The sequence below is a fragment of the Schistocerca americana genome, chromosome 3 (genome assembly GCF_021461395.2).
Source record: "Schistocerca americana isolate TAMUIC-IGC-003095 chromosome 3, iqSchAmer2.1, whole genome shotgun sequence".
NCBI classification, from domain to species: Eukaryota; Metazoa; Arthropoda; class Insecta; order Orthoptera; family Acrididae; genus Schistocerca; species Schistocerca americana.
This window is the reverse complement of record NC_060121.1, coordinates 806,004,370-806,024,446: the sequence shown is the minus strand read 5'-3', so window position 1 is coordinate 806,024,446 and position 20,077 is coordinate 806,004,370. Positions and strand designations below refer to the sequence as shown.

Here is a 20,077-nt window from a genome sequence, read left to right as displayed (position 1 = left end):
CTAAATGCTGTCTACAAACTTATCGCGCTAAGCTCGTAACACACTATCGAAGACTGCTGGCACATGATGCAACAACAAATTGCACCAGTTGTTACGTCTCATACGTTGGAGCAGAGAATTTACGTGTTTTGTCGACACTCAGTGGGCAATTGGAAAATTCACAAGCATTTCGAATGCAATGTTTCCCACGCTTTCGCTCATTTCACGGTTCCGTTGAAGACGTTCTTCACCACCTGACACAGAAAAAGGAATGCAGTCGGTAGGATATTTTTAATTCTTTTGCTTCTAGGGGAGTTAGTTGTCTAGTGAGTTCCTCTTATGGCATGCACTAGACAACCAGAACAGCTACAGGAGAGAGTCATTTTTGTTGTCAGCGGTAGTTGCATTATCACAAACGCAGAGTAATTCCATTGGCGTCGCATCAAAACGAATCCCTGCCGAAACCCGGGATCGAACCAGGGACCTTTACACCTTCAGTCTAACGCTCTCCCAACTGAGCTATTTCGGCTGACGTTGAAGGTTGTCATTTGCATGTGTTCATTAAACTCTGTCTCGTTGCCAATTTCACAGTCACCTTCGTCTGATAAGACACAGGGGCGCTGAAAGGCGAGCAGCCGATGCAGTGAAGTTACACACACATTTCTTCTTCTTCCGTCATCGTAACAAGCAAACATGTCGACTCGATTCGTGTAATATTGACTTCGCTGACGCTAGAAAACCCGTGCTATATCGATGCCAGGGGCAACTCGTGTGCGGAGAACGAGACACAAGAAGGAGTGAGTCTCTCCACCGTATGAGTGGCAGTATCTAGCAGATACACACGGTAAAACATTCGACTTGCGTTAGCTCACACGTCATCGTCTGCAAGCTAAAATGGACACATCTGCACTGCCCAGTGAGGCGACACTTGTACTAACACCTGGTGGACGCCTGTGAGACGCGGAGATGAGCTGCGGCTTCTGGGGGCGACTGTAGCGCTGCGCCCTGGATCAAATAGCACTGCACATTGCTGGTGACCCACGTGTTTAGTAGTGACGCAACTGCTAGGATGCAGCTGAACGTACGCCATTTGAGAGCGAGAAAATTTTCGCAGTAGGCAGGACTCGAACCTACGCTCCCAGAGGGAATCTGATTTCAAATCAGACGCCTTAACCACTCGGCCACGACTGCCGGTGGCGGAAGCGACTCCCGACAACTGAAACCGCCATCTTTAGAAGCAATCTGGTGGCAGAAAACGGCGTGGCCTCACTCTTTCCTGTACAGTTTCCATTAGCCGTTACGAAAGTGTATTAATTTTCGCCCAGACAGGGACTTGAACACAGGTGTATTAATTTTCGCCCAGACAGGGACTTGAACCCAGGACCCTTTGGTTGAAAACCTAACGCTCTACCGACTCAGCTATGCGGACCCACGCACGAGCATTTTCGTACAGCTGCGTGGTGTGCGAGTGATTCGCATGTCGTAATTACTGGCTTACGGCTCCAATGGCGACTTCACCGACTTCCCACTGACGCACCGCTGACGCTAGTTTTCTGTCGTCTTAAAACGATGGACATACCTCCAAGCAGCTGCGAGATCTTAAGAAAAGAAACGCTGCACCACTGCTTTTGCCGCACTCGAGTGATTGAAATTGCGATTCTTAAAAAGAAAATGAGATGTTCGCTGTGTCCATCACTTTCGAGCACATCTGTGTACTCACGATCTCAGCGACGGCTTTCTGCAGTCCCAGCGTCAGTGTCAGTGTGAGGTGAACCGATAGCCAGAGTAAGCAGCGGTCGTCGCGAAAACTCAGTATTCTTAAAACGGAAATTTTCGTCTTGTTGAGAATGGCGTCACTGGTTTGCACCCGCATTCGCCCACACATGTCACATGTGTGCGAAAATGTTTGCTCCTCTTTACGCAAAATCGCACGCAGCCGGTAGGATTCGAACCTACGCTCCCAGAGGGAATCTGATTTCGAGTCAGACGCCTTAACCACTCGGCCACGACTGCCGTTAGCGCGGTGTTCTCCGGACACATGCAACTGCTACCGTTTAAAGCACTGTGGTGTCAGAAAACGGCGTAGCTGCATTATTTTCTGTAGCGTCTCCACCGCTACCAGACGAATCGCTACCAAAGTATTAAAATTTCCGCCTGGACAGGGACTTGAAACCTGGGCCCTTAGGTTAAAAGCCTAATGCTCTACCGACTGAGCTATCCGGGCTCACATGAGGCTGCAAAACCTCCCACGACGCACAACTATACATTGACTCATGTCCTTTACTGTTGTGCAATCGCTGTATGGGGCCGTTAACAAATAAAACGTCGCCTAAATGCTGTCTACAAACTTATCGCGCTAAGCTCGTAACACACTATCGAAGACTGCTGGCACATGATGCAACAACAAATTGCACCAGTTGTTACGTCTCATACGTTGGAGCAGAGAATTTACGTGTTTTGTCGACACTCAGTGGGCAATTGGAAAATTCACAAGCATTTCGAATGCAATGTTTCCCACGCTTTCGCTCATTTCACGGTTCCGTTGAAGACGTTCTTCACCACCTGACACAGAAAAAGGAATGCAGTCGGTAGGATATTTTTAATTCTTTTGCTTCTAGGGGAGTTAGTTGTCTAGTGAGTTCCTCTTATGGCATGCACTAGACAACCAGAACAGCTACAGGAGAGAGTCATTTTTGTTGTCAGCGGTAGTTGCATTATCACAAACGCAGAGTAATTCCATTGGCGTCGCATCAAAACGAATCCCTGCCGAAACCCGGGATCGAACCAGGGACCTTTACACCTTCAGTCTAACGCTCTCCCAACTGAGCTATTTCGGCTGACGTTGAAGGTTGTCATTTGCATGTGTTCATTAAACTCTGTCTCGTTGCCAATTTCACAGTCACCTTCGTCTGATAAGACACAGGGGCGCTGAAAGGCGAGCAGCCGATGCAGTGAAGTTACACACACATTTCTTCTTCTTCCGTCATCGTAACAAGCAAACATGTCGACTCGATTCGTGTAATATTGACTTCGCTGACGCTAGAAAACCCGTGCTATATCGATGCCAGGGGCAACTCGTGTGCGGAGAACGAGACACAAGAAGGAGTGAGTCTCTCCACCGTATGAGTGGCAGTATCTAGCAGATACACACGGTAAAACATTCGACTTGCGTTAGCTCACACGTCATCGTCTGCAAGCTAAAATGGACACATCTGCACTGCCCAGTGAGGCGACACTTGTACTAACACCTGGTGGACGCCTGTGAGACGCGGAGATGAGCTGCGGCTTCTGGGGGCGACTGTAGCGCTGCGCCCTGGATCAAATAGCACTGCACATTGCTGGTGACCCACGTGTTTAGTAGTGACGCAACTGCTAGGATGCAGCTGAACGTACGCCATTTGAGAGCGAGAAAATTTTCGCAGTAGGCAGGACTCGAACCTACGCTCCCAGAGGGAATCTGATTTCAAATCAGACGCCTTAACCACTCGGCCACGACTGCCGGTGGCGGAAGCGACTCCCGACAACTGAAACCGCCATCTTTAGAAGCAATCTGGTGGCAGAAAACGGCGTGGCCTCACTCTTTCCTGTACAGTTTCCATTAGCCGTTACGAAAGTGTATTAATTTTCGCCCAGACAGGGACTTGAACACAGGTGTATTAATTTTCGCCCAGACAGGGACTTGAACCCAGGACCCTTTGGTTGAAAACCTAACGCTCTACCGACTCAGCTATGCGGACCCACGCACGAGCATTTTCGTACAGCTGCGTGGTGTGCGAGTGATTCGCATGTCGTAATTACTGGCTTACGGCTCCAATGGCGACTTCACCGACTTCCCACTGACGCACCGCTGACGCTAGTTTTCTGTCGTCTTAAAACGATGGACATACCTCCAAGCAGCTGCGAGATCTTAAGAAAAGAAACGCTGCACCACTGCTTTTGCCGCACTCGAGTGATTGAAATTGCGATTCTTAAAAAGAAAATGAGATGTTCGCTGTGTCCATCACTTTCGAGCACATCTGTGTACTCACGATCTCAGCGACGGCTTTCTGCAGTCCCAGCGTCAGTGTCAGTGTGAGGTGAACCGATAGCCAGAGTAAGCAGCGGTCGTCGCGAAAACTCAGTATTCTTAAAACGGAAATTTTCGTCTTGTTGAGAATGGCGTCACTGGTTTGCACCCGCATTCGCCCACACATGTCACATGTGTGCGAAAATGTTTGCTCCTCTTTACGCAAAATCGCACGCAGCCGGTAGGATTCGAACCTACGCTCCCAGAGGGAATCTGATTTCGAGTCAGACGCCTTAACCACTCGGCCACGACTGCCGTTAGCGCGGTGTTCTCCGGACACATGCAACTGCTACCGTTTAAAGCACTGTGGTGTCAGAAAACGGCGTAGCTGCATTATTTTCTGTAGCGTCTCCACCGCTACCAGACGAATCGCTACCAAAGTATTAAAATTTCCGCCTGGACAGGGACTTGAAACCTGGGCCCTTAGGTTAAAAGCCTAATGCTCTACCGACTGAGCTATCCGGGCTCACATGAGGCTGCAAAACCTCCCACGACGCACAACTATACATTGACTCATGTCCTTTACTGTTGTGCAATCGCTGTATGGGGCCGTTAACAAATAAAACGTCGCCTAAATGCTGTCTACAAACTTATCGCGCTAAGCTCGTAACACACTATCGAAGACTGCTGGCACATGATGCAACAACAAATTGCACCAGTTGTTACGTCTCATACGTTGGAGCAGAGAATTTACGTGTTTTGTCGACACTCAGTGGGCAATTGGAAAATTCACAAGCATTTCGAATGCAATGTTTCCCACGCTTTCGCTCATTTCACGGTTCCGTTGAAGACGTTCTTCACCACCTGACACAGAAAAAGGAATGCAGTCGGTAGGATATTTTTAATTCTTTTGCTTCTAGGGGAGTTAGTTGTCTAGTGAGTTCCTCTTATGGCATGCACTAGACAACCAGAACAGCTACAGGAGAGAGTCATTTTTGTTGTCAGCGGTAGTTGCATTATCACAAACGCAGAGTAATTCCATTGGCGTCGCATCAAAACGAATCCCTGCCGAAACCCGGGATCGAACCAGGGACCTTTACACCTTCAGTCTAACGCTCTCCCAACTGAGCTATTTCGGCTGACGTTGAAGGTTGTCATTTGCATGTGTTCATTAAACTCTGTCTCGTTGCCAATTTCACAGTCACCTTCGTCTGATAAGACACAGGGGCGCTGAAAGGCGAGCAGCCGATGCAGTGAAGTTACACACACATTTCTTCTTCTTCCGTCATCGTAACAAGCAAACATGTCGACTCGATTCGTGTAATATTGACTTCGCTGACGCTAGAAAACCCGTGCTATATCGATGCCAGGGGCAACTCGTGTGCGGAGAACGAGACACAAGAAGGAGTGAGTCTCTCCACCGTATGAGTGGCAGTATCTAGCAGATACACACGGTAAAACATTCGACTTGCGTTAGCTCACACGTCATCGTCTGCAAGCTAAAATGGACACATCTGCACTGCCCACTGAGGCGACACTTGTACTAACACCTGGTGGACGCCTGTGAGACGCGGAGATGAGCTGCGGCTTCTGGGCGCGACTGTAGCGCTGCGCCCTGGATCAAATAGCACTGCACATTGCTGGTGACCCACGTGTTTAGTAGTGACGCAACTGCTAGGATGCAGCTGAACGTACGCCATTTGAGAGCGAGAAAATTTTCGCAGTAGGCAGGACTCGAACCTACGCTCCCAGAGGGAATCTGATTTCAAATCAGACGCCTTAACCACTCGGCCACGACTGCCGGTGGCGGAAGCGACTCCCGACAACTGAAACCGCCATCTTTAGAAGCAATCTGGTGGCAGAAAACGGCGTGGCCTCACTCTTTCCTGTACAGTTTCCATTAGCCGTTACGAAAGTGTATTAATTTTCGCCCAGACAGGGACTTGAACACAGGTGTATTAATTTTCGCCCAGACAGGGACTTGAACCCAGGACCCTTTGGTTGAAAAGCTAACGCTCTACCGACTCAGCTATGCGGACCCACGCACGAGCATTTTCGTACAGCTGCGTGGTGTGCGAGTGATTCGCATGTCGTAATTACTGGCTTACGGCTCCAATGGCGACTTCACCGACTTCCCACTGACGCACCGCTGACGCTAGTTTTCTGTCGTCTTAAAACGATGGACATACCTCCAAGCAGCTGCGAGATCTTAAGAAAAGAAACGCTGCACCACTGCTTTTGCCGCACTCGAGTGATTGAAATTGCGATTCTTAAAAAGAAAATGAGATGTTCGCTGTGTCCATCACTTTCGAGCACATCTGTGTACTCACGATCTCAGCGACGGCTTTCTGCAGTCCCAGCGTCAGTGTCAGTGTGAGGTGAACCGATAGCCAGAGTAAGCAGCGGTCGTCGCGAAAACTCAGTATTCTTAAAACGGAAATTTTCGTCTTGTTGAGAATGGCGTCACTGGTTTGCACCCGCATTCGCCCACACATGTCACATGTGTGCGAAAATGTTTGCTCCTCTTTACGCAAAATCGCACGCAGCCGGTAGGATTCGAACCTACGCTCCCAGAGGGAATCTGATTTCGAGTCAGACGCCTTAACCACTCGGCCACGACTGCCGTTAGCGCGGTGTTCTCCGGACACATGCAACTGCTACCGTTTAAAGCACTGTGGTGTCAGAAAACGGCGTAGCTGCATTATTTTCTGTAGCGTCTCCACCGCTACCAGACGAATCGCTACCAAAGTATTAAAATTTCCGCCTGGACAGGGACTTGAAACCTGGGCCCTTAGGTTAAAAGCCTAATGCTCTACCGACTGAGCTATCCGGGCTCACATGAGGCTGCAAAACCTCCCACGACGCACAACTATACATTGACTCATGTCCTTTACTGTTGTGCAATCGCTGTATGGGGCCGTTAACAAATAAAACGTCGCCTAAATGCTGTCTACAAACTTATCGCGCTAAGCTCGTAACACACTATCGAAGACTGCTGGCACATGATGCAACAACAAATTGCACCAGTTGTTACGTCTCATACGTTGGAGCAGAGAATTTACGTGTTTTGTCGACACTCAGTGGGCAATTGGAAAATTCACAAGCATTTCGAATGCAATGTTTCCCACGCTTTCGCTCATTTCACGGTTCCGTTGAAGACGTTCTTCACCACCTGACACAGAAAAAGGAATGCAGTCGGTAGGATATTTTTAATTCTTTTGCTTCTAGGGGAGTTAGTTGTCTAGTGAGTTCCTCTTATGGCATGCACTAGACAACCAGAACAGCTACAGGAGAGAGTCATTTTTGTTGTCAGCGGTAGTTGCATTATCACAAACGCAGAGTAATTCCATTGGCGTCGCATCAAAACGAATCCCTGCCGAAACCCGGGATCGAACCAGGGACCTTTACACCTTCAGTCTAACGCTCTCCCAACTGAGCTATTTCGGCTGACGTTGAAGGTTGTCATTTGCATGTGTTCATTAAACTCTGTCTCGTTGCCAATTTCACAGTCACCTTCGTCTGATAAGACACAGGGGCGCTGAAAGGCGAGCAGCCGATGCAGTGAAGTTACACACACATTTCTTCTTCTTCCGTCATCGTAACAAGCAAACATGTCGACTCGATTCGTGTAATATTGACTTCGCTGACGCTAGAAAACCCGTGCTATATCGATGCCAGGGGCAACTCGTGTGCGGAGAACGAGACACAAGAAGGAGTGAGTCTCTCCACCGTATGAGTGGCAGTATCTAGCAGATACACACGGTAAAACATTCGACTTGCGTTAGCTCACACGTCATCGTCTGCAAGCTAAAATGGACACATCTGCACTGCCCAGTGAGGCGACACTTGTACTAACACCTGGTGGACGCCTGTGAGACGCGGAGATGAGCTGCGGCTTCTGGGGGCGACTGTAGCGCTGCGCCCTGGATCAAATAGCACTGCACATTGCTGGTGACCCACGTGTTTAGTAGTGACGCAACTGCTAGGATGCAGCTGAACGTACGCCATTTGAGAGCGAGAAAATTTTCGCAGTAGGCAGGACTCGAACCTACGCTCCCAGAGGGAATCTGATTTCAAATCAGACGCCTTAACCACTCGGCCACGACTGCCGGTGGCGGAAGCGACTCCCGACAACTGAAACCGCCATCTTTAGAAGCAATCTGGTGGCAGAAAACGGCGTGGCCTCACTCTTTCCTGTACAGTTTCCATTAGCCGTTACGAAAGTGTATTAATTTTCGCCCAGACAGGGACTTGAACACAGGTGTATTAATTTTCGCCCAGACAGGGACTTGAACCCAGGACCCTTTGGTTGAAAACCTAACGCTCTACCGACTCAGCTATGCGGACCCACGCACGAGCATTTTCGTACAGCTGCGTGGTGTGCGAGTGATTCGCATGTCGTAATTACTGGCTTACGGCTCCAATGGCGACTTCACCGACTTCCCACTGACGCACCGCTGACGCTAGTTTTCTGTCGTCTTAAAACGATGGACATACCTCCAAGCAGCTGCGAGATCTTAAGAAAAGAAACGCTGCACCACTGCTTTTGCCGCACTCGAGTGATTGAAATTGCGATTCTTAAAAAGAAAATGAGATGTTCGCTGTGTCCATCACTTTCGAGCACATCTGTGTACTCACGATCTCAGCGACGGCTTTCTGCAGTCCCAGCGTCAGTGTCAGTGTGAGGTGAACCGATAGCCAGAGTAAGCAGCGGTCGTCGCGAAAACTCAGTATTCTTAAAACGGAAATTTTCGTCTTGTTGAGAATGGCGTCACTGGTTTGCACCCGCATTCGCCCACACATGTCACATGTGTGCGAAAATGTTTGCTCCTCTTTACGCAAAATCGCACGCAGCCGGTAGGATTCGAACCTACGCTCCCAGAGGGAATCTGATTTCGAGTCAGACGCCTTAACCACTCGGCCACGACTGCCGTTAGCGCGGTGTTCTCCGGACACATGCAACTGCTACCGTTTAAAGCACTGTGGTGTCAGAAAACGGCGTAGCTGCATTATTTTCTGTAGCGTCTCCACCGCTACCAGACGAATCGCTACCAAAGTATTAAAATTTCCGCCTGGACAGGGACTTGAAACCTGGGCCCTTAGGTTAAAAGCCTAATGCTCTACCGACTGAGCTATCCGGGCTCACATGAGGCTGCAAAACCTCCCACGACGCACAACTATACATTGACTCATGTCCTTTACTGTTGTGCAATCGCTGTATGGGGCCGTTAACAAATAAAACGTCGCCTAAATGCTGTCTACAAACTTATCGCGCTAAGCTCGTAACACACTATCGAAGACTGCTGGCACATGATGCAACAACAAATTGCACCAGTTGTTACGTCTCATACGTTGGAGCAGAGAATTTACGTGTTTTGTCGACACTCAGTGGGCAATTGGAAAATTCACAAGCATTTCGAATGCAATGTTTCCCACGCTTTCGCTCATTTCACGGTTCCGTTGAAGACGTTCTTCACCACCTGACACAGAAAAAGGAATGCAGTCGGTAGGATATTTTTAATTCTTTTGCTTCTAGGGGAGTTAGTTGTCTAGTGAGTTCCTCTTATGGCATGCACTAGACAACCAGAACAGCTACAGGAGAGAGTCATTTTTGTTGTCAGCGGTAGTTGCATTATCACAAACGCAGAGTAATTCCATTGGCGTCGCATCAAAACGAATCCCTGCCGAAACCCGGGATCGAACCAGGGACCTTTACACCTTCAGTCTAACGCTCTCCCAACTGAGCTATTTCGGCTGACGTTGAAGGTTGTCATTTGCATGTGTTCATTAAACTCTGTCTCGTTGCCAATTTCACAGTCACCTTCGTCTGATAAGACACAGGGGCGCTGAAAGGCGAGCAGCCGATGCAGTGAAGTTACACACACATTTCTTCTTCTTCCGTCATCGTAACAAGCAAACATGTCGACTCGATTCGTGTAATATTGACTTCGCTGACGCTAGAAAACCCGTGCTATATCGATGCCAGGGGCAACTCGTGTGCGGAGAACGAGACACAAGAAGGAGTGAGTCTCTCCACCGTATGAGTGGCAGTATCTAGCAGATACACACGGTAAAACATTCGACTTGCGTTAGCTCACACGTCATCGTCTGCAAGCTAAAATGGACACATCTGCACTGCCCAGTGAGGCGACACTTGTACTAACACCTGGTGGACGCCTGTGAGACGCGGAGATGAGCTGCGGCTTCTGGGGGCGACTGTAGCGCTGCGCCCTGGATCAAATAGCACTGCACATTGCTGGTGACCCACGTGTTTAGTAGTGACGCAACTGCTAGGATGCAGCTGAACGTACGCCATTTGAGAGCGAGAAAATTTTCGCAGTAGGCAGGACTCGAACCTACGCTCCCAGAGGGAATCTGATTTCAAATCAGACGCCTTAACCACTCGGCCACGACTGCCGGTGGCGGAAGCGACTCCCGACAACTGAAACCGCCATCTTTAGAAGCAATCTGGTGGCAGAAAACGGCGTGGCCTCACTCTTTCCTGTACAGTTTCCATTAGCCGTTACGAAAGTGTATTAATTTTCGCCCAGACAGGGACTTGAACACAGGTGTATTAATTTTCGCCCAGACAGGGACTTGAACCCAGGACCCTTTGGTTGAAAACCTAACGCTCTACCGACTCAGCTATGCGGACCCACGCACGAGCATTTTCGTACAGCTGCGTGGTGTGCGAGTGATTCGCATGTCGTAATTACTGGCTTACGGCTCCAATGGCGACTTCACCGACTTCCCACTGACGCACCGCTGACGCTAGTTTTCTGTCGTCTTAAAACGATGGACATACCTCCAAGCAGCTGCGAGATCTTAAGAAAAGAAACGCTGCACCACTGCTTTTGCCGCACTCGAGTGATTGAAATTGCGATTCTTAAAAAGAAAATGAGATGTTCGCTGTGTCCATCACTTTCGAGCACATCTGTGTACTCACGATCTCAGCGACGGCTTTCTGCAGTCCCAGCGTCAGTGTCAGTGTGAGGTGAACCGATAGCCAGAGTAAGCAGCGGTCGTCGCGAAAACTCAGTATTCTTAAAACGGAAATTTTCGTCTTGTTGAGAATGGCGTCACTGGTTTGCACCCGCATTCGCCCACACATGTCACATGTGTGCGAAAATGTTTGCTCCTCTTTACGCAAAATCGCACGCAGCCGGTAGGATTCGAACCTACGCTCCCAGAGGGAATCTGATTTCGAGTCAGACGCCTTAACCACTCGGCCACGACTGCCGTTAGCGCGGTGTTCTCCGGACACATGCAACTGCTACCGTTTAAAGCACTGTGGTGTCAGAAAACGGCGTAGCTGCATTATTTTCTGTAGCGTCTCCACCGCTACCAGACGAATCGCTACCAAAGTATTAAAATTTCCGCCTGGACAGGGACTTGAAACCTGGGCCCTTAGGTTAAAAGCCTAATGCTCTACCGACTGAGCTATCCGGGCTCACATGAGGCTGCAAAACCTCCCACGACGCACAACTATACATTGACTCATGTCCTTTACTGTTGTGCAATCGCTGTATGGGGCCGTTAACAAATAAAACGTCGCCTAAATGCTGTCTACAAACTTATCGCGCTAAGCTCGTAACACACTATCGAAGACTGCTGGCACATGATGCAACAACAAATTGCACCAGTTGTTACGTCTCATACGTTGGAGCAGAGAATTTACGTGTTTTGTCGACACTCAGTGGGCAATTGGAAAATTCACAAGCATTTCGAATGCAATGTTTCCCACGCTTTCGCTCATTTCACGGTTCCGTTGAAGACGTTCTTCACCACCTGACACAGAAAAAGGAATGCAGTCGGTAGGATATTTTTAATTCTTTTGCTTCTAGGGGAGTTAGTTGTCTAGTGAGTTCCTCTTATGGCATGCACTAGACAACCAGAACAGCTACAGGAGAGAGTCATTTTTGTTGTCAGCGGTAGTTGCATTATCACAAACGCAGAGTAATTCCATTGGCGTCGCATCAAAACGAATCCCTGCCGAAACCCGGGATCGAACCAGGGACCTTTACACCTTCAGTCTAACGCTCTCCCAACTGAGCTATTTCGGCTGACGTTGAAGGTTGTCATTTGCATGTGTTCATTAAACTCTGTCTCGTTGCCAATTTCACAGTCACCTTCGTCTGATAAGACACAGGGGCGCTGAAAGGCGAGCAGCCGATGCAGTGAAGTTACACACACATTTCTTCTTCTTCCGTCATCGTAACAAGCAAACATGTCGACTCGATTCGTGTAATATTGACTTCGCTGACGCTAGAAAACCCGTGCTATATCGATGCCAGGGGCAACTCGTGTGCGGAGAACGAGACACAAGAAGGAGTGAGTCTCTCCACCGTATGAGTGGCAGTATCTAGCAGATACACACGGTAAAACATTCGACTTGCGTTAGCTCACACGTCATCGTCTGCAAGCTAAAATGGACACATCTGCACTGCCCACTGAGGCGACACTTGTACTAACACCTGGTGGACGCCTGTGAGACGCGGAGATGAGCTGCGGCTTCTGGGCGCGACTGTAGCGCTGCGCCCTGGATCAAATAGCACTGCACATTGCTGGTGACCCACGTGTTTAGTAGTGACGCAACTGCTAGGATGCAGCTGAACGTACGCCATTTGAGAGCGAGAAAATTTTCGCAGTAGGCAGGACTCGAACCTACGCTCCCAGAGGGAATCTGATTTCAAATCAGACGCCTTAACCACTCGGCCACGACTGCCGGTGGCGGAAGCGACTCCCGACAACTGAAACCGCCATCTTTAGAAGCAATCTGGTGGCAGAAAACGGCGTGGCCTCACTCTTTCCTGTACAGTTTCCATTAGCCGTTACGAAAGTGTATTAATTTTCGCCCAGACAGGGACTTGAACACAGGTGTATTAATTTTCGCCCAGACAGGGACTTGAACCCAGGACCCTTTGGTTGAAAAGCTAACGCTCTACCGACTCAGCTATGCGGACCCACGCACGAGCATTTTCGTACAGCTGCGTGGTGTGCGAGTGATTCGCATGTCGTAATTACTGGCTTACGGCTCCAATGGCGACTTCACCGACTTCCCACTGACGCACCGCTGACGCTAGTTTTCTGTCGTCTTAAAACGATGGACATACCTCCAAGCAGCTGCGAGATCTTAAGAAAAGAAACGCTGCACCACTGCTTTTGCCGCACTCGAGTGATTGAAATTGCGATTCTTAAAAAGAAAATGAGATGTTCGCTGTGTCCATCACTTTCGAGCACATCTGTGTACTCACGATCTCAGCGACGGCTTTCTGCAGTCCCAGCGTCAGTGTCAGTGTGAGGTGAACCGATAGCCAGAGTAAGCAGCGGTCGTCGCGAAAACTCAGTATTCTTAAAACGGAAATTTTCGTCTTGTTGAGAATGGCGTCACTGGTTTGCACCCGCATTCGCCCACACATGTCACATGTGTGCGAAAATGTTTGCTCCTCTTTACGCAAAATCGCACGCAGCCGGTAGGATTCGAACCTACGCTCCCAGAGGGAATCTGATTTCGAGTCAGACGCCTTAACCACTCGGCCACGACTGCCGTTAGCGCGGTGTTCTCCGGACACATGCAACTGCTACCGTTTAAAGCACTGTGGTGTCAGAAAACGGCGTAGCTGCATTATTTTCTGTAGCGTCTCCACCGCTACCAGACGAATCGCTACCAAAGTATTAAAATTTCCGCCTGGACAGGGACTTGAAACCTGGGCCCTTAGGTTAAAAGCCTAATGCTCTACCGACTGAGCTATCCGGGCTCACATGAGGCTGCAAAACCTCCCACGACGCACAACTATACATTGACTCATGTCCTTTACTGTTGTGCAATCGCTGTATGGGGCCGTTAACAAATAAAACGTCGCCTAAATGCTGTCTACAAACTTATCGCGCTAAGCTCGTAACACACTATCGAAGACTGCTGGCACATGATGCAACAACAAATTGCACCAGTTGTTACGTCTCATACGTTGGAGCAGAGAATTTACGTGTTTTGTCGACACTCAGTGGGCAATTGGAAAATTCACAAGCATTTCGAATGCAATGTTTCCCACGCTTTCGCTCATTTCACGGTTCCGTTGAAGACGTTCTTCACCACCTGACACAGAAAAAGGAATGCAGTCGGTAGGATATTTTTAATTCTTTTGCTTCTAGGGGAGTTAGTTGTCTAGTGAGTTCCTCTTATGGCATGCACTAGACAACCAGAACAGCTACAGGAGAGAGTCATTTTTGTTGTCAGCGGTAGTTGCATTATCACAAACGCAGAGTAATTCCATTGGCGTCGCATCAAAACGAATCCCTGCCGAAACCCGGGATCGAACCAGGGACCTTTACACCTTCAGTCTAACGCTCTCCCAACTGAGCTATTTCGGCTGACGTTGAAGGTTGTCATTTGCATGTGTTCATTAAACTCTGTCTCGTTGCCAATTTCACAGTCACCTTCGTCTGATAAGACACAGGGGCGCTGAAAGGCGAGCAGCCGATGCAGTGAAGTTACACACACATTTCTTCTTCTTCCGTCATCGTAACAAGCAAACATGTCGACTCGATTCGTGTAATATTGACTTCGCTGACGCTAGAAAACCCGTGCTATATCGATGCCAGGGGCAACTCGTGTGCGGAGAACGAGACACAAGAAGGAGTGAGTCTCTCCACCGTATGAGTGGCAGTATCTAGCAGATACACACGGTAAAACATTCGACTTGCGTTAGCTCACACGTCATCGTCTGCAAGCTAAAATGGACACATCTGCACTGCCCACTGAGGCGACACTTGTACTAACACCTGGTGGACGCCTGTGAGACGCGGAGATGAGCTGCGGCTTCTGGGCGCGACTGTAGCGCTGCGCCCTGGATCAAATAGCACTGCACATTGCTGGTGACCCACGTGTTTAGTAGTGACGCAACTGCTAGGATGCAGCTGAACGTACGCCATTTGAGAGCGAGAAAATTTTCGCAGTAGGCAGGACTCGAACCTACGCTCCCAGAGGGAATCTGATTTCAAATCAGACGCCTTAACCACTCGGCCACGACTGCCGGTGGCGGAAGCGACTCCCGACAACTGAAACCGCCATCTTTAGAAGCAATCTGGTGGCAGAAAACGGCGTGGCCTCACTCTTTCCTGTACAGTTTCCATTAGCCGTTACGAAAGTGTATTAATTTTCGCCCAGACAGGGACTTGAACACAGGTGTATTAATTTTCGCCCAGACAGGGACTTGAACCCAGGACCCTTTGGTTGAAAAGCTAACGCTCTACCGACTCAGCTATGCGGACCCACGCACGAGCATTTTCGTACAGCTGCGTGGTGTGCGAGTGATTCGCATGTCGTAATTACTGGCTTACGGCTCCAATGGCGACTTCACCGACTTCCCACTGACGCACCGCTGACGCTAGTTTTCTGTCGTCTTAAAACGATGGACATACCTCCAAGCAGCTGCGAGATCTTAAGAAAAGAAACGCTGCACCACTGCTTTTGCCGCACTCGAGTGATTGAAATTGCGATTCTTAAAAAGAAAATGAGATGTTCGCTGTGTCCATCACTTTCGAGCACATCTGTGTACTCACGATCTCAGCGACGGCTTTCTGCAGTCCCAGCGTCAGTGTCAGTGTGAGGTGAACCGATAGCCAGAGTAAGCAGCGGTCGTCGCGAAAACTCAGTATTCTTAAAACGGAAATTTTCGTCTTGTTGAGAATGGCGTCACTGGTTTGCACCCGCATTCGCCCACACATGTCACATGTGTGCGAAAATGTTTGCTCCTCTTTACGCAAAATCGCACGCAGCCGGTAGGATTCGAACCTACGCTCCCAGAGGGAATCTGATTTCGAGTCAGACGCCTTAACCACTCGGCCACGACTGCCGTTAGCGCGGTGTTCTCCGGACACATGCAACTGCTACCGTTTAAAGCACTGTGGTGTCAGAAAACGGCGTAGCTGCATTATTTTCTGTAGCGTCTCCACCGCTACCAGACGAATCGCTACCAAAGTATTAAAATTTCCGCCTGGACAGGGACTTGAAACCTGGGCCCTTAGGTTAAAAGCCTAATGCTCTACCGACTGAGCTATCCGGGCTCACATGAGGCTGCAAAACCTCCCACGACGCACAACTATACATTGACTCATGTCCTTTACTGTTGTGCAATCGCTGTATGGGGCCGTTAACAAATAAAACGTCGCCTAAATGCTGTCTACAAACTTATCGCGCTAAGCTCGTAACACACTATCGAAGACTGCTGGCACATGATGCAACAACAAATTGCACCAGTTGTTACGTCTCATACGTTGGAGCAGAGAATTTACGTGTTTTGTCGACACTCAGTGGGCAATTGGAAAATTCACAAGCATTTCGAATGCAATGTTTCCCACGCTTTCGCTCATTTCACGGTTCCGTTGAAGACGTTCTTCACCACCTGACACAGAAAAAGGAATGCAGTCGGTAGGATATTTTTAATTCTTTTGCTTCTAGGGGAGTTAGTTGTCTAGTGAGTTCCTCTTATGGCATGCACTAGACAACCAGAACAGCTACAGGAGAGAGTCATTTTTGTTGTCAGCGGTAGTTGCATTATCACAAACGCAGAGTAATTCCATTGGCGTCGCATCAAAACGAATCCCTGCCGAAACCCGGGATCGAACCAGGGACCTTTACACCTTCAGTCTAACGCTCTCCCAACTGAGCTATTTCGGCTGACGTTGAAGGTTGTCATTTGCATGTGTTCATTAAACTCTGTCTCGTTGCCAATTTCACAGTCACCTTCGTCTGATAAGACACAGGGGCGCTGAAAGGCGAGCAGCCGATGCAGTGAAGTTACACACACATTTCTTCTTCTTCCGTCATCGTAACAAGCAAACATGTCGACTCGATTCGTGTAATATTGACTTCGCTGACGCTAGAAAACCCGTGCTATATCGATGCCAGGGGCAACTCGTGTGCGGAGAACGAGACACAAGAAGGAGTGAGTCTCTCCACCGTATGAGTGGCAGTATCTAGCAGATACACACGGTAAAACATTCGACTTGCGTTAGCTCACACGTCATCGTCTGCAAGCTAAAATGGACACATCTGCACTGCCCACTGAGGCGACACTTGTACTAACACCTGGTGGACGCCTGTGAGACGCGGAGATGAGCTGCGGCTTCTGGGGGCGACTGTAGCGCTGCGCCCTGGATCAAATAGCACTGCACATTGCTGGTGACCCACGTGTTTAGTAGTGACGCAACTGCTAGGATGCAGCTGAACGTACGCCATTTGAGAGCGAGAAAATTTTCGCAGTAGGCAGGACTCGAACCTACGCTCCCAGAGGGAATCTGATTTCAAATCAGACGCCTTAACCACTCGGCCACGACTGCCGGTGGCGGAAGCGACTCCCGACAACTGAAACCGCCATCTTTAGAAGCAATCTGGTGGCAGAAAACGGCGTGGCCTCACTCTTTCCTGTACAGTTTCCATTAGCCGTTACGAAAGTGTATTAATTTTCGCCCAGACAGGGACTTGAACACAGGTGTATTAATTTTCGCCCAGACAGGGACTTGAACCCAGGACCCTTTGGTTGAAAACCTAACGCTCTACCGACTCAGCTATGCGGACCCACGCACGAGCATTTTCGTACAGCTGCGTGGTGTGCGAGTGATTCGCATGTCGTAATTACTGGCTTACGGCTCCAATGGCGACTTCACCGACTTCCCACTGACGCACCGCTGACGCTAGTTTTCTGTCGTCTTAAAACGATGGACATACCTCCAAGCAGCTGCGAGATCTTAAGAAAAGAAACGCTGCACCACTGCTTTTGCCGCACTCGAGTGATTGAAATTGCGATTCTTAAAAAGAAAATGAGATGTTCGCTGTGTCCATCACTTTCGAGCACATCTGTGTACTCACGATCTCAGCGACGGCTTTCTGCAGTCCCAGCGTCAGTGTCAGTGTGAGGTGAACCGATAGCCAGAGTAAGCAGCGGTCGTCGCGAAAACTCAGTATTCTTAAAACGGAAATTTTCGTCTTGTTGAGAATGGCGTCACTGGTTTGCACCCGCATTCGCCCACACATGTCACATGTGTGCGAAAATGTTTGCTCCTCTTTACGCAAAATCGCACGCAGCCGGTAGGATTCGAACCTACGCTCCCAGAGGGAATCTGATTTCGAGTCAGACGCCTTAACCACTCGGCCACGACTGCCGTTAGCGCGGTGTTCTCCGGACACATGCAACTGCTACCGTTTAAAGCACTGTGGTGTCAGAAAACGGCGTAGCTGCATTATTTTCTGTAGCGTCTCCACCGCTACCAGACGAATCGCTACCAAAGTATTAAAATTTCCGCCTGGACAGGGACTTGAAACCTGGGCCCTTAGGTTAAAAGCCTAATGCTCTACCGACTGAGCTATCCGGGCTCACATGAGGCTGCAAAACCTCCCACGACGCACAACTATACATTGACTCATGTCCTTTACTGTTGTGCAATCGCTGTATGGGGCCGTTAACAAATAAAACGTCGCCTAAATGCTGTCTACAAACTTATCGCGCTAAGCTCGTAACACACTATCGAAGACTGCTGGCACATGATGCAACAACAAATTGCACCAGTTGTTACGTCTCATACGTTGGAGCAGAGAATTTACGTGTTTTGTCGACACTCAGTGGGCAATTGGAAAATTCACAAGCATTTCGAATGCAATGTTTCCCACGCTTTCGCTCATTTCACGGTTCCGTTGAAGACGTTCTTCACCACCTGACACAGAAAAAGGAATGCAGTCGGTAGGATATTTTTAATTCTTTTGCTTCTAGGGGAGTTAGTTGTCTAGTGAGTTCCTCTTATGGCATGCACTAGACAACCAGAACAGCTACAGGAGAGAGTCATTTTTGTTGTCAGCGGTAGTTGCATTATCACAAACGCAGAGTAATTCCATTGGCGTCGCATCAAAACGAATCCCTGCCGAAACCCGGGATCGAACCAGGGACCTTTACACCTTCAGTCTAACGCTCTCCCAACTGAGCTATTTCGGCTGACGTTGAAGGTTGTCATTTGCATGTGTTCATTAAACTCTGTCTCGTTGCCAATTTCACAGTCACCTTCGTCTGATAAGACACAGGGGCGCTGAAAGGCGAGCAGCCGATGCAGTGAAGTTACACACACATTTCTTCTTCTTCCGTCATCGTAACAAGCAAACATGTCGACTCGATTCGTGTAATATTGACTTCGCTGACGCTAGAAAACCCGTGCTATATCGATGCCAGGGGCAACTCGTGTGCGGAGAACGAGACACAAGAAGGAGTGAGTCTCTCCACCGTATGAGTGGCAGTATCTAGCAGATACACACGGTAAAACATTCGACTTGCGTTAGCTCACACGTCATCGTCTGCAAGCTAAAATGGACACATCTGCACTGCCCAGTGAGGCGACACTTGTACTAACACCTGGTGGACGCCTGTGAGACGCGGAGATGAGCTGCGGCTTCTGGGGGCGACTGTAGCGCTGCGCCCTGGATCAAATAGCACTGCACATTGCTGGTGACCCACGTGTTTAGTAGTGACGCAACTGCTAGGATGCAGCTGAACGTACGCCATTTGAGAGCGAGAAAATTTTCGCAGTAGGCAGGACTCGAACCTACGCTCCCAGAGGGAATCTGATTTCAAATCAGACGCCTTAACCACTCGGCCACGACTGCCGGTGGCGGAAGCGACTCCCGACAACTGAAACCGCCATCTTTAGAAGCAATCTGGTGGCAGAAAACGGCGTGGCCTCACTCTTTCCTGTACAGTTTCCATTAGCCGTTACGAAAGTGTATTAATTTTCGCCCAGACAGGGACTTGAACACAGGTGTATTAATTTTCGCCCAGACAGGGACTTGAACCCAGGACCCTTTGGTTGAAAACCTAACGCTCTACCGACTCAGCTATGCGGACCCACGCACGAGCATTTTCGTACAGCTGCGTGGTGTGCGAGTGATTCGCATGTCGTAATTACTGGCTTACGGCTCCAATGGCGACTTCACCGACTTCCCACTGACGCACCGCTGACGCTAGTTTTCTGTCGTCTTAAAACGATGGACATACCTCCAAGCAGCTGCGAGATCTTAAGAAAAGAAACGCTGCACCACTGCTTTTGCCG

The 20,077-nt window shown here is 49.3% G+C and overlaps 34 non-coding genes across 34 annotated transcripts; all 34 read right to left on the bottom strand.

Moving 5' to 3' along the window:
- Positions 1 to 435: 435 nt before the first annotated feature.
- On the bottom strand, positions 436 to 508 carry Trnaf-gaa. Its single transcript has one exon. It is a non-coding gene; the product is annotated as a tRNA-Phe (tRNA).
- A 580-nt stretch (positions 509 to 1,088) lies between these two features.
- On the bottom strand, positions 1,089 to 1,170 carry Trnas-uga. The gene has a single exon. It is a non-coding gene; the product is annotated as a tRNA-Ser (tRNA).
- Positions 1,171 to 1,910: 740 nt separating this feature from the next.
- Positions 1,911 to 1,992, bottom strand: Trnas-cga. Its single transcript has one exon. It is a non-coding gene; the product is annotated as a tRNA-Ser (tRNA).
- Positions 1,993 to 2,130: 138 nt separating this feature from the next.
- On the bottom strand, positions 2,131 to 2,203 carry Trnak-uuu. Its single transcript has one exon. It is a non-coding gene; the product is annotated as a tRNA-Lys (tRNA).
- Positions 2,204 to 2,743: 540 nt separating this feature from the next.
- Positions 2,744 to 2,816, bottom strand: Trnaf-gaa. Its single transcript has one exon. It is a non-coding gene; the product is annotated as a tRNA-Phe (tRNA).
- A 580-nt stretch (positions 2,817 to 3,396) lies between these two features.
- Trnas-uga lies at positions 3,397 to 3,478 on the bottom strand. Its single transcript has one exon. It is a non-coding gene; the product is annotated as a tRNA-Ser (tRNA).
- A 740-nt stretch (positions 3,479 to 4,218) lies between these two features.
- On the bottom strand, positions 4,219 to 4,300 carry Trnas-cga. Its single transcript has one exon. It is a non-coding gene; the product is annotated as a tRNA-Ser (tRNA).
- A 138-nt stretch (positions 4,301 to 4,438) lies between these two features.
- Positions 4,439 to 4,511, bottom strand: Trnak-uuu. The gene has a single exon. It is a non-coding gene; the product is annotated as a tRNA-Lys (tRNA).
- A 540-nt stretch (positions 4,512 to 5,051) lies between these two features.
- On the bottom strand, positions 5,052 to 5,124 carry Trnaf-gaa. The gene has a single exon. It is a non-coding gene; the product is annotated as a tRNA-Phe (tRNA).
- A 580-nt stretch (positions 5,125 to 5,704) lies between these two features.
- Positions 5,705 to 5,786, bottom strand: Trnas-uga. Its single transcript has one exon. It is a non-coding gene; the product is annotated as a tRNA-Ser (tRNA).
- Positions 5,787 to 6,526: 740 nt separating this feature from the next.
- Trnas-cga lies at positions 6,527 to 6,608 on the bottom strand. Its single transcript has one exon. It is a non-coding gene; the product is annotated as a tRNA-Ser (tRNA).
- Positions 6,609 to 6,746: 138 nt separating this feature from the next.
- Positions 6,747 to 6,819, bottom strand: Trnak-uuu. The gene has a single exon. It is a non-coding gene; the product is annotated as a tRNA-Lys (tRNA).
- Positions 6,820 to 7,359: 540 nt separating this feature from the next.
- Positions 7,360 to 7,432, bottom strand: Trnaf-gaa. The gene has a single exon. It is a non-coding gene; the product is annotated as a tRNA-Phe (tRNA).
- Positions 7,433 to 8,012: 580 nt separating this feature from the next.
- Trnas-uga lies at positions 8,013 to 8,094 on the bottom strand. Its single transcript has one exon. It is a non-coding gene; the product is annotated as a tRNA-Ser (tRNA).
- Positions 8,095 to 8,834: 740 nt separating this feature from the next.
- Positions 8,835 to 8,916, bottom strand: Trnas-cga. The gene has a single exon. It is a non-coding gene; the product is annotated as a tRNA-Ser (tRNA).
- Positions 8,917 to 9,054: 138 nt separating this feature from the next.
- Positions 9,055 to 9,127, bottom strand: Trnak-uuu. Its single transcript has one exon. It is a non-coding gene; the product is annotated as a tRNA-Lys (tRNA).
- Positions 9,128 to 9,667: 540 nt separating this feature from the next.
- Trnaf-gaa lies at positions 9,668 to 9,740 on the bottom strand. The gene has a single exon. It is a non-coding gene; the product is annotated as a tRNA-Phe (tRNA).
- Positions 9,741 to 10,320: 580 nt separating this feature from the next.
- Positions 10,321 to 10,402, bottom strand: Trnas-uga. The gene has a single exon. It is a non-coding gene; the product is annotated as a tRNA-Ser (tRNA).
- A 740-nt stretch (positions 10,403 to 11,142) lies between these two features.
- Trnas-cga lies at positions 11,143 to 11,224 on the bottom strand. The gene has a single exon. It is a non-coding gene; the product is annotated as a tRNA-Ser (tRNA).
- Positions 11,225 to 11,362: 138 nt separating this feature from the next.
- On the bottom strand, positions 11,363 to 11,435 carry Trnak-uuu. The gene has a single exon. It is a non-coding gene; the product is annotated as a tRNA-Lys (tRNA).
- Positions 11,436 to 11,975: 540 nt separating this feature from the next.
- Positions 11,976 to 12,048, bottom strand: Trnaf-gaa. Its single transcript has one exon. It is a non-coding gene; the product is annotated as a tRNA-Phe (tRNA).
- Positions 12,049 to 12,628: 580 nt separating this feature from the next.
- On the bottom strand, positions 12,629 to 12,710 carry Trnas-uga. Its single transcript has one exon. It is a non-coding gene; the product is annotated as a tRNA-Ser (tRNA).
- A 740-nt stretch (positions 12,711 to 13,450) lies between these two features.
- Trnas-cga lies at positions 13,451 to 13,532 on the bottom strand. The gene has a single exon. It is a non-coding gene; the product is annotated as a tRNA-Ser (tRNA).
- Positions 13,533 to 13,670: 138 nt separating this feature from the next.
- On the bottom strand, positions 13,671 to 13,743 carry Trnak-uuu. The gene has a single exon. It is a non-coding gene; the product is annotated as a tRNA-Lys (tRNA).
- A 540-nt stretch (positions 13,744 to 14,283) lies between these two features.
- Positions 14,284 to 14,356, bottom strand: Trnaf-gaa. Its single transcript has one exon. It is a non-coding gene; the product is annotated as a tRNA-Phe (tRNA).
- Positions 14,357 to 14,936: 580 nt separating this feature from the next.
- Positions 14,937 to 15,018, bottom strand: Trnas-uga. The gene has a single exon. It is a non-coding gene; the product is annotated as a tRNA-Ser (tRNA).
- A 740-nt stretch (positions 15,019 to 15,758) lies between these two features.
- Trnas-cga lies at positions 15,759 to 15,840 on the bottom strand. The gene has a single exon. It is a non-coding gene; the product is annotated as a tRNA-Ser (tRNA).
- A 138-nt stretch (positions 15,841 to 15,978) lies between these two features.
- Positions 15,979 to 16,051, bottom strand: Trnak-uuu. The gene has a single exon. It is a non-coding gene; the product is annotated as a tRNA-Lys (tRNA).
- Positions 16,052 to 16,591: 540 nt separating this feature from the next.
- Positions 16,592 to 16,664, bottom strand: Trnaf-gaa. Its single transcript has one exon. It is a non-coding gene; the product is annotated as a tRNA-Phe (tRNA).
- Positions 16,665 to 17,244: 580 nt separating this feature from the next.
- Positions 17,245 to 17,326, bottom strand: Trnas-uga. The gene has a single exon. It is a non-coding gene; the product is annotated as a tRNA-Ser (tRNA).
- A 740-nt stretch (positions 17,327 to 18,066) lies between these two features.
- Positions 18,067 to 18,148, bottom strand: Trnas-cga. The gene has a single exon. It is a non-coding gene; the product is annotated as a tRNA-Ser (tRNA).
- Positions 18,149 to 18,286: 138 nt separating this feature from the next.
- Trnak-uuu lies at positions 18,287 to 18,359 on the bottom strand. Its single transcript has one exon. It is a non-coding gene; the product is annotated as a tRNA-Lys (tRNA).
- A 540-nt stretch (positions 18,360 to 18,899) lies between these two features.
- On the bottom strand, positions 18,900 to 18,972 carry Trnaf-gaa. Its single transcript has one exon. It is a non-coding gene; the product is annotated as a tRNA-Phe (tRNA).
- Positions 18,973 to 19,552: 580 nt separating this feature from the next.
- On the bottom strand, positions 19,553 to 19,634 carry Trnas-uga. Its single transcript has one exon. It is a non-coding gene; the product is annotated as a tRNA-Ser (tRNA).
- Positions 19,635 to 20,077: the final 443 nt, after the last annotated feature.